This window comes from Pagrus pagrus (genome assembly GCF_965226575.1).
Source record: "Pagrus pagrus genome assembly, chromosome: 2".
Lineage (NCBI taxonomy): Eukaryota > Metazoa > Chordata > Actinopteri > Spariformes > Sparidae > Pagrus > Pagrus pagrus.
The window spans coordinates 29216576-29232239 of record NC_140186.1 but is presented as its reverse complement, the minus strand read 5'-3'; positions in this window follow the sequence as shown (position 1 = coordinate 29232239).

The following is a 15664-nucleotide window of genomic DNA, read 5'->3' as shown; positions in this document are numbered from 1 at the left end:
CCGTGTCCACATGGTGCCAGCGTCTTTTTTCAATTATTTCTAATGAGGGCCGAGCGTCTGCGGCAGCACACCTTTTCTTTGAGTTGACAACCTCTCACTTTTCAGAAAGGCGCTGGTGTCGTCACCGCCGCTCTTTTTCTTTTGTCTTTTTTCTCTGCACACTGGATGTTGCAGGGGAGTGTTGCGCTTTAATCATCCTACACGTTGTTAGCTCGTCGTTAGCTGTGTGGTCACAGACCAACGGGCAGCGTTTCTTTCTCTCGACGCACAAGGGCTTCATCCCAGGGCTCCCGAGCACACCGCCACAGCTTTTCTTCACAAGATAAACTATGTGGACACGGGCCCTGACTGCTTTTTGATGATGTTTTTTTATCAGATATATTGTTTACATGCCTATTTTCCATAAAAACAGATGTGTACCTAAAAAAAATCATGCATTGTACGTTTACCTTAAATCAACATTTCCAGTTTTTTTTCTGGGTAGGACCATTTAAGATTTAAGATTATCAGCATGGAGAGGCACGTGGAAACATCTGATTCCATCTCTCTCTCCTTCACTGTCCCTTTACCTTCCTGTTGACTCGTCTTCCTTCTCTTCGTGGACTCTGTGGACAACTGGGGGAAATGGAATTAGGTCTGAAAGATCTATTAACAAATACAAAAAGCAGCAGACATGTTCTATCTGTCTGTCTGTCAATCGATCTTCTCCACTCCGTTTCATTACTCTGGACAGCGTCGCGCTAACACACACACACACACACACACACCCTAAATCAACCAGACACACTCAGTTGTGGGTTGCACAGTGATCACATGCCAAAGTGTTTAGACACTAAAAAGCATTTTACCACAAGCCAGTGTAGTTTGTACAAAACTCACAGCTTTAAATAACTGACCTGACCGTTCATTCTCCCTCTGTTTTTTAAATCAGATTTAAAAATGCATCCAAAATAGGCAAACTAGCAATTAACTATTAACTTCAATGGGAAATAAAAGACGGACAGGATAGAAAACATTAAATACAGTACAAAATGTATGTGGTGGTGACAAAGGACCCAATCAAAAAAGTGCCAGTCCCAATCTGGGAGGTCCAGATCTTGCTGCAGCAGGATCCGGCACAAATTAAACCCTGTATTTGGGCTTTACTTTCCGTTTTTCGAAGACAAATCACCATCCACCACAGCCTGGGTCTTCAACAGGGGGTCCGCTGAAGGGGGTCTTCAGAGTTACCGCGGGGCGCCAAATTACTGTTTGACTTGTGCAGTGCCGGTTGAAAACATGCTGTTCGGCACAGATTATCACAAATTGTCTTTAATGTGTCTGAAAACACACGTAAACACAGACATTCTCGTGAGCCACGACGGATTGTTTCGTAACTGATCGAGCAAAAGACTCCTGGAGGACATACCTTCCACTGGCGAACCTTCAGGCTAAGGCACCTTACATGAACCACGCCATAACTGCTGCTGACCTTTTTTATACACGTTACTACATAATATGCAACAGAATGTTATGTAGTTGAAGGTCTCTGCCCTGTCTCTCTGTCAGCTAACGGGTTAAAGACCCCTGCACTACAGCGCTGAATATTGACACCTTCTTTAAACAGTGTTCAAGGTTTTCTTCTCGGCTCTCTATTTTTCGGCAACAGAGCGATTTAATTACAAGAGAGCGTAACTGTGGAGCTGCAGCCATTAAAAAAGAAGAGGAGCGGCAGAGCACACTCCGTTGAATAAAACCTGTAAGTGTTTGAGTATGGGGGGAAATAGAGTAGGAGGGAGTAAATCAGCCAGAAAGGTGAGTGTAACTCCTTCTCTCTCACAGCTACTCCTCTCTTCTTCTTCCTCCTTTACGCTGCTGCTCACCCGCATTCCCGTTTTTGTCCCCTAAATCCCCTTCATCCCTACCTGCCGCCCTCTTTTCTTCCACTCACGTGAGCGACGCCAGAGAGTTTTCAACTCATTTAACGTGATCAGTTCATTAGAAGGATGAAGCGCGTTCCCTCTAATGGGCACTTGAGCAGCAACAAGGGAGAGCAGATTGCCTCCCTCCGCTTGCTAAATAATTAGACTGAGGGGAAAAACGGGAAGGGACACACAGGAGGATAGGGTGTGTGTGTGTGTGTGTGTGTGTGTGTGTGAGGAAAGAGAAAAACACGAGAAAACAATCTCTTCAGTCCGTTGGGACGATGTGGGGACATGGAGATGGCATGGAGGCAGCTGGTACGTGTGTGTGAGTGACTATGCAGCCCTGAAATTGCTCAAATGAAGGGTAAGGGCATCTTTTAAAGCTCCTCTCTCCTCCTCCATTCACTCAGGTAAGTCAAGGTCATTCCACACACACACAGAAATATAAAGCAAAAGCAAAAATAAGACACTTGTTGGATTGAGCAAGAGAAAGAGAGGCAAGGGAGAGTTTTAAAAGCAACCCCCCTCCTCCATCTCCCTTCTTTCCTGCTACTCTATCAAGGGCCTTTTCTGTATCTCCATTATTGAGTGGCGCATTTAAAGCTCTATTACCTTTTTTGTCATTATTTACATAAGCCCCAGCTCCTTTCTTTGCCAGGCAATGCAGACCGCAGGCAGCGAGAGGGGAAAAAGAAATCGAAAATTCCTACGGATTCAATTCTGGTGCATTCTGGCTACCCATCTCCAGGGAGATAGCCATGAAGATAGAGCTGTGCTCGGGGAACAAACTGTTTTTTTTCTCAGAGGCACAACAGGAATAAGATAATAAGAGGAATCAGGCGGCCTGGGGAGCAACCACACAAACACACAAACACACACGGAGTCTCATTTACTTCTTCTTACCGTCTCTTTGTCTCCTTGTCTCTCTCGCGCTCTCTCGTCTATCCAACCCAGACTGATAGTGATAACGACGCGAGGGACATCATAACTCTGCTGCACTTGGACATTTAAAGCCCCTGCCCCCTATTAAACCCTGTCAATGTGACATGATTATGGAGGGTCCCAAATCCTGCTCAACACCACCAGAGCCAAAAACCTTGGAGCGTGAGATTTACCTCCTCCTGTTGTGTAGCCTCCTTTCCCACGTGAACACATTACGATCCACAGAAACTCGTATTAGTGTGAATGCGAGGCCATAGAGAATGAATGGGAGGCACTCAACTGCTACTACCACTACAGCATTTACACTTCTACTACTTCTACTTCAACTGCTGTTACTGCTGCTACTACTACTGCTACGAATGCTACAAGTACAACAACTACTACTACTACAAGTCTGTGGCACAAGGGGAAAACACATGGTTCCAAATCCCAGGGTCAGGGGTTTGACTCCTCCACTCCCCACAACTCAATATGAATGAAATGTGTGCAGATGGCTCTTATTCAACTTTTATACACACATACTGAAACACACATGCACAATGGTGTTCAGCTCGGTGGTCAAAAGGTTAAAGCATATGAGCTCATGTCCATGCACAAGACTGAAAGCTCAGGGTTGGAGTCCTGGCTGTTGGTGAGGCCTTTTCCTGCATTTCCAGCAATGAACATTTCAGCATTCACGACGCATTTTCAGCAGGAAATGCATTTTCGAGTTCCATCTTGTTAATCAGATGTAGAAATGTCAACGGCAATAAAAGGAGGAGCCGAGAGAAACTTTACGTCGGCGATTGGGAAGCCAGGAAAGTGTTTTTTTTTTCTTCCCGAGCCCTTATATGCTCTTTCTGCTAAGAGTTACAGATGCTATCAGCTAATCTCAAGCACTAATCCCTCCACCTTCATAACAAAAGTGCATTGTGCTTGGAAAAAATCCTGCTGGCCACGACTTATCTAGACAATAAAGCAGCGCGACAGATCCAAAGACAGAAAGTAAAGAATGAAAGGATGATAAAAGGAAGGAAAAAAGATTTATCAAAGGTTAGGAGAGGTTTATGAGATTTGGGAGCCACATTTGTTGGGAGAGAGAATATGATTTGCTTTATCAGTAGCAAACAAGATGTTATTTATGAAATAAGGTCTTGTTTTGCTTTGTTATGAGGGCAAGGCGAATCATACAGATGAGGAGTTTTTTTTTTCTTTGTCGCTAAATTGCTTTTATTTCAGTGTCTCTCTGTGACAATGCAGTTCAAGGTTGTTCACGTCCTGCTTTTAATTTTGAAAGCAAAGATGTTGAGAGCGTTTCTATGAACAAAATGTGTCTACAGGTGTGTTTATACGCAGTTAATTTCAAGTATATGCGTGTATGTGTTTTTTTACCTTGCATTTCTTAGACCAAGAAAATGATTTGTGTCTCAGTGATGATACAAAGGGACGTGGGTACAATCTCATCTGAAATTTGTGAACTGAAATGAAGCTAGTTCAGCAGCCATGTCAAGTCATCTGCCACACTAACATGGTATTCTCGTCTCACTGCAACAAATATTCAATACTGGACACTAAAAGGACAACATTTTACATATTAAAGTGTGGTTATAGGTCTTGGAAAGTACTACTGCATATGTTGAAAAAGTAGTATAAAGCCTTTTGTGTCTCCAGAGGAAGCTGCGTGTAATCTAATAAATGGTCTCCGGTGATGTCAGTCTGTGGCAAAATAGCATTGTGGGTAATGTAGGCCCCAGGTTTTGTAAAGCAGTCCACCGGTCTACATTGGACTCCTATAACACTGTTGGACTCATTATGGACAGTTTGTGATCGAAGTCAGTATAGCAGAACCAGAGCTGTCGCCTTTTTTTATTCTTCTTCCTTTTCAAAACCTGGCGCCTACATTACCCACAATGCAACTTAGCCACTGAGTGAAATGAAATTTATCAGATTACATGCAAGTTCCTCTGGAGCCACAACAGGCTTTCTACTACTTGTTCACATAAGCAGTCGTACTCCCCAACACCTGTAAACACACTTTAATGTGTGAAACTGTTGCAGTGACCCTTTAACACAACACTCACACATTTTACAGGCTGTGTCGTTGTATTTGTCTATTTAACTACCTCACCCCCTCTCACTCTATGGGACTACCTTCATCTCTGTCGTGCAGAGTCTCTTCCAATTCCAATTTACGTGCAACATTTATATTTTTTTTAATGAATATTGTTCTTTATTTCCTTGTAATTCATAGTGTTTACTTTTTTTATAATGTGTTTATGTATATTCATATAGCATTTCAGAAGTCCCACCTTCATCTCAGCATCCAAATGTTCATCCTCCAGACTCCAGACTGAGACTGGTCTGCAGGAATGGTGGATTTGGACAACTTACAGAACTAACTGACTTTCTGGTACTGCGCCCGTTAAATCTGTGAGTCTGCATGTGCAGTAAAGTCCCAACATTTGGATGCAGGCTCAGAGTCTACCTTCCCCTAGGACGAAGTTATTATTGTCACTCCCTTCTCCTGAGCTCATGGGGAGTGACAAGATCAGTGCGGCTGTTTTTCACACATCAGATGAGGCCTTTTATTTATTTATATTTCTATTATTAAATTATATTAATGCCTCAGCATACAGTGTTGTTTTAGACAGTAGCACACTTCCAACACTGAGACAAGAGTTTGGGGGAGGACCTTTCCTGTTTTAACATGAGAATGTCACTGTGCACAGAGCCAGTCCATAAAGAAATGTTTTTTCAAGTTCGGTATAGAGCCCTGACCTCAACCAAATCAAACACATCTGGGGTAAATAAGGAACATCTACTGACCTGGTCACCCAACATCAGTGTTGGACCTCACTAATGCTCATGTAGCTGAATGGGAGAAAGTCCAAGCAGCCAGGTGCCATCATTCTCAAGGTTCAAGCTGATTTATTGGTCATTACACAACACAGGGTTGCATAATGAAATTAAAGTCCATAAACTCCTTCATGCTGCACAAACAGAACATATATAAGGCTGTGTTTACATAAATATACATTTATTTTAAATTTGACGGGGTGAATGTAAACAGCAGCAGGTGATGATAATGTGGTCGACATCTTCACATTAAAAGTTCGACATCGGGTGAACACTGTCCATCCACTCTGACCAAGCATCAATGACGTAAACACAGACTCCACCTCTCCTCATCCAGCTGTAGCTCCAGCTATGCTCAGCTGGCTCGGAAGACGGTCCAGCCATCGAGTGCAACAGTTAGATGTTGTGGTGGGGACAGGTCCCTGAAAAGATACGGGCACAACAGTCTCTGACCAACTGTCATGGGTAATACTTTAGTTAAAAGTTGAGAAACAGAAAAGTAGCGACATTTGAAGGAGCTGCTACATGTGCATATACACCCTGTGCCAAGCCTTCCCCAAAGAGCATTAGCTCTCATAGCATAATATTGATTCTCATCATCTTTAGAGTATTGATTTCATTGCTCCATGTTGCATGTCTTTTTTTCCTGTGTGTTGAGTTGTGTCTATTTATACAAAACCCACTGTGAGACAGGCCGTGGTGTGCTGTGGTATGTGGCACTGTTTCAAGCTGCAAACTTTTCCCCATATAAATAAACACTAGTCAATACAGATTTCCAATAGTTTTGAAGTGAGATCTTCACAAGCCACATATGGATGTAATATTTGTCTCTCCACAAACTTTGGTTATCCACATATTATTGGCAACAACAAGTATTTATTTGAGATTTATACTTATCTTTATCTTGAAAACTATCCAAATTCATCCAAACTGAAAGATAATAAACGATTTACATAAACAAAGTGTGTGAATGAAGAGAAGAAGACTTCTACTCCACTGTAATGAGTCAAAAATATAACCCAATAACTAACTAACTATAACTAACGTCAGTATAATTCAGTCATAGTTCAGTTTAGTATAAGTAATAATTACATTATTCCAAATGATATGTATTGACTAAATGACAAAAAGCAGTCATTTCACTTTCAGTCTGGTTTTCTCCGCACTTTTAGCCGCACAACCAACAGATCCAAATAACAGTGAAGAAAAATCAATCAAAATAACAGGCGTGCAGTGTTTGTGTCGAATGCATTATCACTGCATTGCTGAATGTGGTATTTGAATTCGGGAGCTTCCTTGTGTGCAGCCAAGCGAGAGAGATGTGATCCTTCCTCTCACATTACTGATGTCTGTCTCTAGTCTATCAGTCTCCTTTTTCTCTCTCCCTCTCTTTCTCCCACAATCCCTTCCTTTTTCCAATGTCTCCTGTCTGGCAAACAACACAGCCTGTCCTGCTTGTTCGAGAGAGACATGTCCATTGTCTCCCTTATTACTCCGCTCTCACCGGCGGCCTCACTCGCTCGGTAGACTGTCAGTCAACTTGACTGAGAAAAAACAAAGAACGGTGCTGACACTGATGGTAGCATAATTTTGAAACTGGCAGAAAATAAAGTGGAAATAAAGTCTGGTTTTAAAAAAAGAGCCCAAATGAACAGAAGTGCTTGTCATTTAGTCTCTCTCTCTCTCTCTCTGTCAGTGTGTGTGTGTGTGTGTGTGTGTGTGTGGGTGCATTGTTTTTGGGTGTGTGGAGTCACAGAAATAGAAAATGCTGACCTCTGTGCTTATTGCTGCGCTTTGTCTCCCACCAGTAGGATCAGGCCTCACTGACAAGGAGTTTCCACACATTTCTCCCCCTTTGGTCCTTTACATTCACCTGCGAAACATGCTGACAGACAGAAAAGTACAGCAGCGTTTTGATAAAAAATGAAATACGAGTGCAAAAAAGTTATCGGTGGCACGACACTGCGGATAAAATAATATGCATCCTTTCCGACAGCAACTTATTCAACTGAAGCTTGTGCGAAGAACACATGCACCCTAACCTCTCCTCGTGTCTTCACTCCAGACTTCACCTTAGAAAGACTAATACAAAACTGAGAGCAAAATGTATCTCACCACAAACGGGATTAAAGCTGCACTAATTAATAACTGAATGCTGAAATGCTCGTAGTGACAAACCCACAGAGAGATATCACCCGACTGTGCGGGACCCCTCAGCTCTGCAAAGCATTTGTAGCTCATTGTTTCAGTTGTACAGCCTGCAGCTTTACGTTTGGTTCAGTCCCACCACTCTTATCATCCTTGTTTATAGCTGCAGCAGGAAGCTGTTTTCAATGGGAACGAAGGCTGAGTTTGAAGATTAGTGCGGTCCGACTTGTGTACTCTCACTGAGTAGTACACAGTAATAACGTAGTATCAGAAAGTCAACATGTTGGCGGGCCTCAAGGGTTGGTGTGATCCGATCGATAGTCTCTAGTTACATGTGTACTCATTGGTTGGTCCACACACCCGTCTTTGCACTCTAACGTAAAGTTTCCTGATTGTATCTTGCACAGTTTTGACGTTACCACGGTGACAAACATCTGTCATCAGATGGACATATAAACCCCCGACTCAAAATTGCGTCCGTGTTACCTCCTGCTATAATAGATGTCTGCAGGACAACTAGAATAAGAACAAAAATATAAAGTTTGAGGGGGCTACAGGCCACTGCATTGGCATGCGCTGCTGTCACCATGGACCCTGTCACAAGTATTACCGGCCACGACAGCATCAGCTGGTAATGTTTTCCTCTTGTGAGCCTTTGTGTGTGTGTCATCATGGGGAAATGTGATCATAAGGACACCAACTGTAGCAGGAACAATGACAGAAGCAGTTTTGAGTTCTCTGCCGCCCTGTGTTCATATGTCTGTCTGTCTGTGGACAGATTTTTGTTCGTATGATAGCATGATAACCCTGCGAGATACAATCACTTCATTTTACAGGTGTGTAGTTTTAGATCACTGAAAACTGACCTTTTGGAAACGTCAAACATATTCAGAAACTACGCCATCAGTGTTCACGTCTAGTTTGGAAACGACAAACACGTTTCCACTTTATGTTTGTAGCATCACTGGGAAATGTGAACTCGGAGTCTGTGTTATGATATTGGAGTATTGGGCTTGTGCGTTTGCACGAGATGGATGTTATATTGTTTGACTTTATATTTAGAAAGACACAAATGGACATTGATAATACAATGATGGAAAAGAGAGACAGAAATGGGTGCTTACAATGTTTTGCTGACAAAACAGCATTATCCGGGAGGCGTCTGTGAAGAGCAGACAGTTTCTCTGCCTCGTTCATAGATTTTTCTGTGTATACAGTCTGCTTCCTGTTTACAAAGGCACGCGTGCAGGTGAACGGCTGTGGGATATGCATTTTCACGTATGTTAGTATGGATGGAGAAATAGTGCTAAAACTTTCTAACTTTGGTGTTTTAATCATGTAACAGTTCTGCACCTCAGGGATCAATCAGAGTTTATTCAACTACTTTTTAATACTCATGATAAAGGACCAAAGTAATTTTGCATTAGAGTATAATAAGTTTCCACATATTATTGGAATCCAAAGTGCAAATAAGCTGCACAGATAGTGCTGAAAGGTCCCTGTCTCATCCTCCTGCTGCCTTTTGTTCTGTTTCAGTATAACTTTAATAATGTAATCACCTTACACTGCTGAACGGGGTGGGGGAGGTTCAGCTGATAGCTAATGTGTGGCGGGAAGCTTCACTGTTGATTTTACACTAATCTCAACGCAGCTGTTGAGGATGGCACTCATTCTCGCGTGTGCGCGTGTGTGTCTGTTTAGTGTGCAAGTGTGTGTTTAAAAGGCATGGAAACCAGCCAATTGAGTCACAGTGTTAAAAGCTTGTACACATTTGGCAGCTGTTGCTGGCAGGTAATCCAGTCGGTGTAGGATGGACTGCGTGCCAGAAACAGATATGCTTAGAATGAAAAGGTGAATAGGGAAGAAGAAAGACAGAGAAAAGGTGAGAGACATTACCTTAATCTGCATACAATGCTGTATAATGTAGCATGATATGATAGCGTCCACTAAAGTACAAAGACGTAATGATATAATGTGTAACAGTACACCTTGTTATCATATCATATAAAGATGAGTCTACAGCCACACTAGCAGCTCTGTGAGAATGTACTTTGCCTAAATGCAGTGCTGGAAGAATTATTAAGAAATCTTACTGAAGAAGAAACAGTTACAGCAGCAGGTATTTGGTCATAAAACAAAGTATTGAACAAATAAACATTCTGACCTGATGAAAAGTTAGAGGATCAACAACGTTATAATAATTTAGTCTGTGTAAAAAAATGAACCAAATTTCATGAGAATCCATCCAATAGTTTTTGAGACATTTCATTAAAAAACAAAAAAAGAAAAATATCAACCTCATGGTGGTGCTAGAGGAAGAGTCACGGGATCATCACAGCCAATAGGATTCATCCTCTTGGGGACCATTTTATAGCATTCCATCCAATTATGGTGACCAGGTGTCCCACTTTATGTGGGACTGCACAGCATGTGTCGCCCTTACCCCATGTCCCACTTATTGAGATGATGCTCCACATTTGTTTGGCTATAGTTTTCAAAAGTCAAACCACTGCAGGACAGCTGCTTTTGGCACGCTTTCCTAAAATCTGGCTTCAATCCAGTGGCTGTGAAGAGAAAACAGGGAAGGTTGTCATCTTGGTAATGTGTATGTCAAACTGCACAAATGTGACTAAAAGTACAGGTTGACCTGTGACCGTCTTTGCTGCCTTCGCTCGGCCCAACGGGCATCGGGCAGATGATGATGGAAACTAAAACTGGAGCAACCAACATTGCTAGCATTAACCACACTGTGCAGCACTCCCAGTGGTCAGCAGACTGTGGTACAAAGTTAGCACTAGCCATTTTTCCACACTCAGAGATTGCAGACCTCCTCTCTGCCTTGGTATTGTGTCCCAGAATGTCCCACACAAACAATTTTTCCGGACCTAAGTGATGGACCGACCGGCCTCTGTATTTTGCCTTCCATCAAGCTAACAACCCGGTGAGTACATCTACTGAAGCAGATGCCTTAAAACATGGACTGAAAAAGCCCATAAAAACAACATAAATACATCTAATCCATCTTGCTTGAGCCTGTTATTGCCACCGCCCGCTGTGTCTGATTTGTCACAGATTGATCTGAAGATTATACAGATGCAAACCGTAAATGTCATTTTTACCTGATTTCACCCCAACTGGACTAGACTAATGGGAAATTCTGCGGCTACGCTCGAGGCAGTCACTATCAACTCCTTCATTAATGTAACACATGATGGAATTTATAATGCAAGCATGGTATTTAAATAGACCAGCAGATACCGTTGTGGAGCACTGAAACTAGTTTTAGTGGTGGTTAGATACCTCATAATGTCTTGGATATGGTGTGGAAATAACAGACATTTGCCTCTGTATTTCTTGCTTGTAGCTGCATGGCTGAGCATGAATTTACTTTGCTGCTCACAGCTTGTCTTTTCACTTAAACATGGGGTCAAACTACACAGGAATGCATTAAGTCAAGTGCACTCGTGATGGACAATAATTAATTGCTATTCGGTACAACAACGGGTGTCCACGCACTCTTTTACATGCTGAAATGTAATCTGACAGGAGGAGGCACAAATGGTCTCTAAAAGCTCCAGTTCTTTACCACTGAGCTCTTCCAGTCTCTCACAGTGCCCATGTCAGGCTTCTTTCAAATGTGCCTTTAGCCTTTAGCATTTTCTTTCTTTTTCTTTCTTTCTTTCTTTCTTTGTAGCCCACAGTAGTTGTTTGTTATATATAAAATCGTTGTTCTTGTGTTGATATGAGCCAAATAAACATGAAAATGAATTCATCCGGGCCCAAGTACATATGGTATATACATAAGTCTTAGCCTCCCACTCAAACATGTTGGAGGAAGCTTTTTTCAGTGTGTGTGTGTGTGTGTGAGAGAGAGAGAGAGAGACAGAGAGACAAAATACAACATAGTAGCAGAGGGTCAAAGGTGGTTGACTGGTCTGAAAATCCCCTTTTGTCTTTAGCAGCATATAGGTCCTGATGGCTGAGTGTACCCTGGAGAAACCAGACTGTATATTGAAAATTCTTCAGATTTCTAGATTCAGAGACAAACTTTTTGAGTGGAATGTTTTACAGAAAAAAAACAATGTATCAAAAAATTGAAAGTTGAAATTATTTGACCCTTTTTGTACATTCAAAACTTTGAGGTTTGAGGTTTTTGAATGGAGTTTCAAATGTCTGTCTAAACGGTCTTGGTTTGTTTTTCCCCAATCACCTCTGGTCTTGTCGAAATAAATCCTCAATTCACTGAATAAAATGTGAAAATACTTTATCAGGCATGCAGTATGACCGTCTGCTGATGCCTGACTCTCTCTCACTCTTCTGCCACTCCACCTCTCTCCTGTCTCCGCCTGTCGTGTCTCCCGTCCTGGAAGTCCTAGACCTGGTCAGAGCTGCTGTAAATCACCTCTGTACTGTATCTGTAGCGTATCTGCATCTGACACAGACCGCTGTGTTAAAACAACAAAGACTGCGTTATTAGAGGCTGCAAACAAATGCTTTACTGGAGTCCGATCGCATATTCTGTGTCGCGACCTCACTGAATCCCAGATACAAGCAGCACCAATTTGATGTGGATGTCAAACAATGCACACAGCGGTACTTCACGCACAACTGATTGATAGGCCTGCTGCCAGTGCTGGAGGTGAAATGGAGATGAGATGCAGGTTAGAGAGCAAACTGATTGCCCACAGAGCAAGAGGGCAGGGAGGGACAGGGCACAGTCCACTCTGGACTCGGGAGGTTCTGGAGGAAAATGCACCAGAAAGGCAAGTAGGAGGTCATTACAGCAGCTTAAATGTTGCTTCTATATTCTATTGCTTTTCTCATTGCTTCTACACTGACATTTAATTACATTAATTCATGTTACACAAAGAGAAGTGCAAAGAGAGTTTTTGTTGGGCTAAGTAGGCTTCTGAAAAACCCTCCTCATTGAGTTGAGTAGCAGTATAAAAGAGCTTTTGAAAGAGCTATTTTTCAAAAAGGAACTGTCATGAGGATGAAGGTTACAATAACGGTACAATTGACTCTGTACTCATTCACAGATGTGTAATGAAGAGCTAAATGGCTTCAAATCAGTTGTGTTATTCTTTCATAAAGATAATTTCTTTTGTTTCTTAAATATCAAGAGAATAAAAGAAACATATTGGTATTGGTTATCGGTCAATTAGTTTTAAACATCAGATTCGGCCCATCTCTCAAAAATTACACAAAGTGAGTGGTTCCATCATATAATAGTTCAAAACATACTGGCATACCAGCATTTTCACAGTGTCACTTGGCCGTAATGCTTGCATGTAATTTAATTCATACATTTGCTTTACTTCGTTAATTTGCTGCATTTTTGATGAGGTTTCTTCTCTCTGAAAATACATTTGTGTTCAATGGCCACTTGTTTGTTTGGAAAATTAGTCATGCTGATCTGTATTTCCCACAGTTAAGATGTAGCTCATGAAACTCTTTGTTCACTCAAAGGGGCCCTGTGCAGTTTTTATCCAAACAAGCAAAAGCTGTTTGCTTTCAGTATTACTCACCAACATTGCATTGTATGTATCCTCCAGGTCAAACGAATGTGTTGAGTGCATTTCTTTATTATTTTTAATCCAGCATTGATTACATTCACATTAATTTCATAGCTTCCAGCATTCGTCTACCCTGTCATTGTTTCCTATTACAGCATACAGTGTTCTTGCCTCCCACCTCCACCTGTAAAATTGTTGAATAATGTGACAGCATTGGTTGGACTATGTATCCCATCCCACGTGCATATGCATCCTTGTGTCCATTCTTGAGATAAATGAATCCTTTAAGTAGCTAAATGAGCCGAGTGTGTACTTCAAATAGTTTGTTACATTCCTGTCCAAGGCTGAATTCTCTGCTATTTAATTGCACCACTCATGCTGTAAACCTAGTCAAATGTTGGTGAATATATGTGGCAAAATATAACCACAATCCAGGCAGTTTCCTGCTTCTGGTTCAGACAGAAAATAGGAGACAAAACATCACATCAGAGTAATTGCGGTATGTCACTTGGAAACAAGATGTCAAATGCAATGTGAGGGCACAAAGGACGGGAATAAAAGTGTTTGCATCTAACATCTATCTAGCAGTTGGTCTCATACTTGGCTACAACATTATTTCAGCCATTTTTAGCCATTCTAGCAGCTTGGCTGTTTTAAACTAACCCTAACCCTAATTCTGTGGAATATCGTAGAGAATATCATGGCTACTACAATATAAATCCCCTGACTTTTACCAGTAGGTTGTTTTTTTTGTTTTATGGACCAAATGTTCCAAACAAGCCAAAACAAACATTCCTAATCAACTCTGTGTTTTGTGCTAATGTGAAAACTAAATGTTAGCATGCTAACACAGTAAAATAAAGCGGGCATGAAGACGCAGTGCCTGGTGGCTCCTCCAAATTATGCTACATTTTTGTTTTTTTAACTGTCTTTTATTCAGCTTTATTGCTGAAACACATACTGCCTATGACAGAAATACTGTCGTCATCGTTGTAAAAGAAAGCGGGCATTTTGGATCAAGAGCAGCGGACTTTGAAAACCTCATGGCCCACATCGAATTTCAAACATCCAACCTGACCAGACCCAGGGAGGAAGAGAGTCGGACTAAGAGCCATGCTAATTCAGCTTGGTTGTTGGCTTCTCCTGGCTGATGTCTGGTCGCAGGAATAGAAAATGGACAAAATGGCACTAAGGCTGACAAAACAATGTGAAATCAGAGACTATTGTGCACACAGCTGTCTCCACCATAATATTGTAGATCAAGCTGTTGCACTCGAAAGCAGGACGGTGTTCTGAGCTGATATAGTGCAGGACCACAGTGAGACGAGGAGAGGTGGACTCTGTGTTTATAACATTGATGCGTGGTGCTCACACAGTCAAAGTTGATGGTGACAGTATATAAATAACCTTAATATGTTCTGTGTAGCATGAAGGAGTTCATGAACTTTCATTTCGTTATGCAACCCTGTGTTGTATAATGACAAATAAATTACCTTGTTCCACGTAAGATGTTGTACAGTACACTCTACATCAGCATGTTTGAATTGTCAGTATGAGCATGCTAATGTCATCATTCAGCTCCAAGCACCATTGTGTCAACACACGGCCTCATACATCATCATACTCTTGTCATTTCATCATGACCATGTGGCTTCAGTTGAAATTGTTGGAAAGCAAATATCATTAGTTAACCCCGATGTACACTACATTTTATCTGATAAACTAAAGTGGTCTGGCATTTTTCTACCTACAGTTATTGTGCCAATGTAAAATTGTTGCATAATGGAATTCATGAACAATACAGTGTAGGTTTGTATGTGCGATTGTGTGGAACGCAGTTGGGGGAGTTGATTCTTGGCCCGGTATTAAAGCAGTCTGACGTGCTGCCATCTGATGCAGATTGGAGCTGTATCTGTGGGATCACCTCCACGATCCAGAGAGAAACACTGGCTCTGGTACATATTGCTTTTGTAATAGCCTATCATCAGTTATGTTTCCTATCTGAGAAATGATTGTGATCTCGCAAATAGGATATATTCAGTACAATATCAGATGTTTTTCTAGTCCAGCAAAAATGAAAATCGATGTAATAAAGTAAATTTTTCTTTTCAACTCAGCCTTAGACGACACCATCACCTCCTTCCTCCCTCTCGCACACTGCTATTCATTTTTTGATTTGTATTACATGAGATCAAAAAGACATAAATATCATGTGAATCCGAACAGTTGTCTCGACAGCCAGCTGATAAATGCGTGTTACTGTGCCTTTCTTTGTGCTGTATCTCAGGTAAAGAAAGGCACTTTAACTCACGGGCTGGA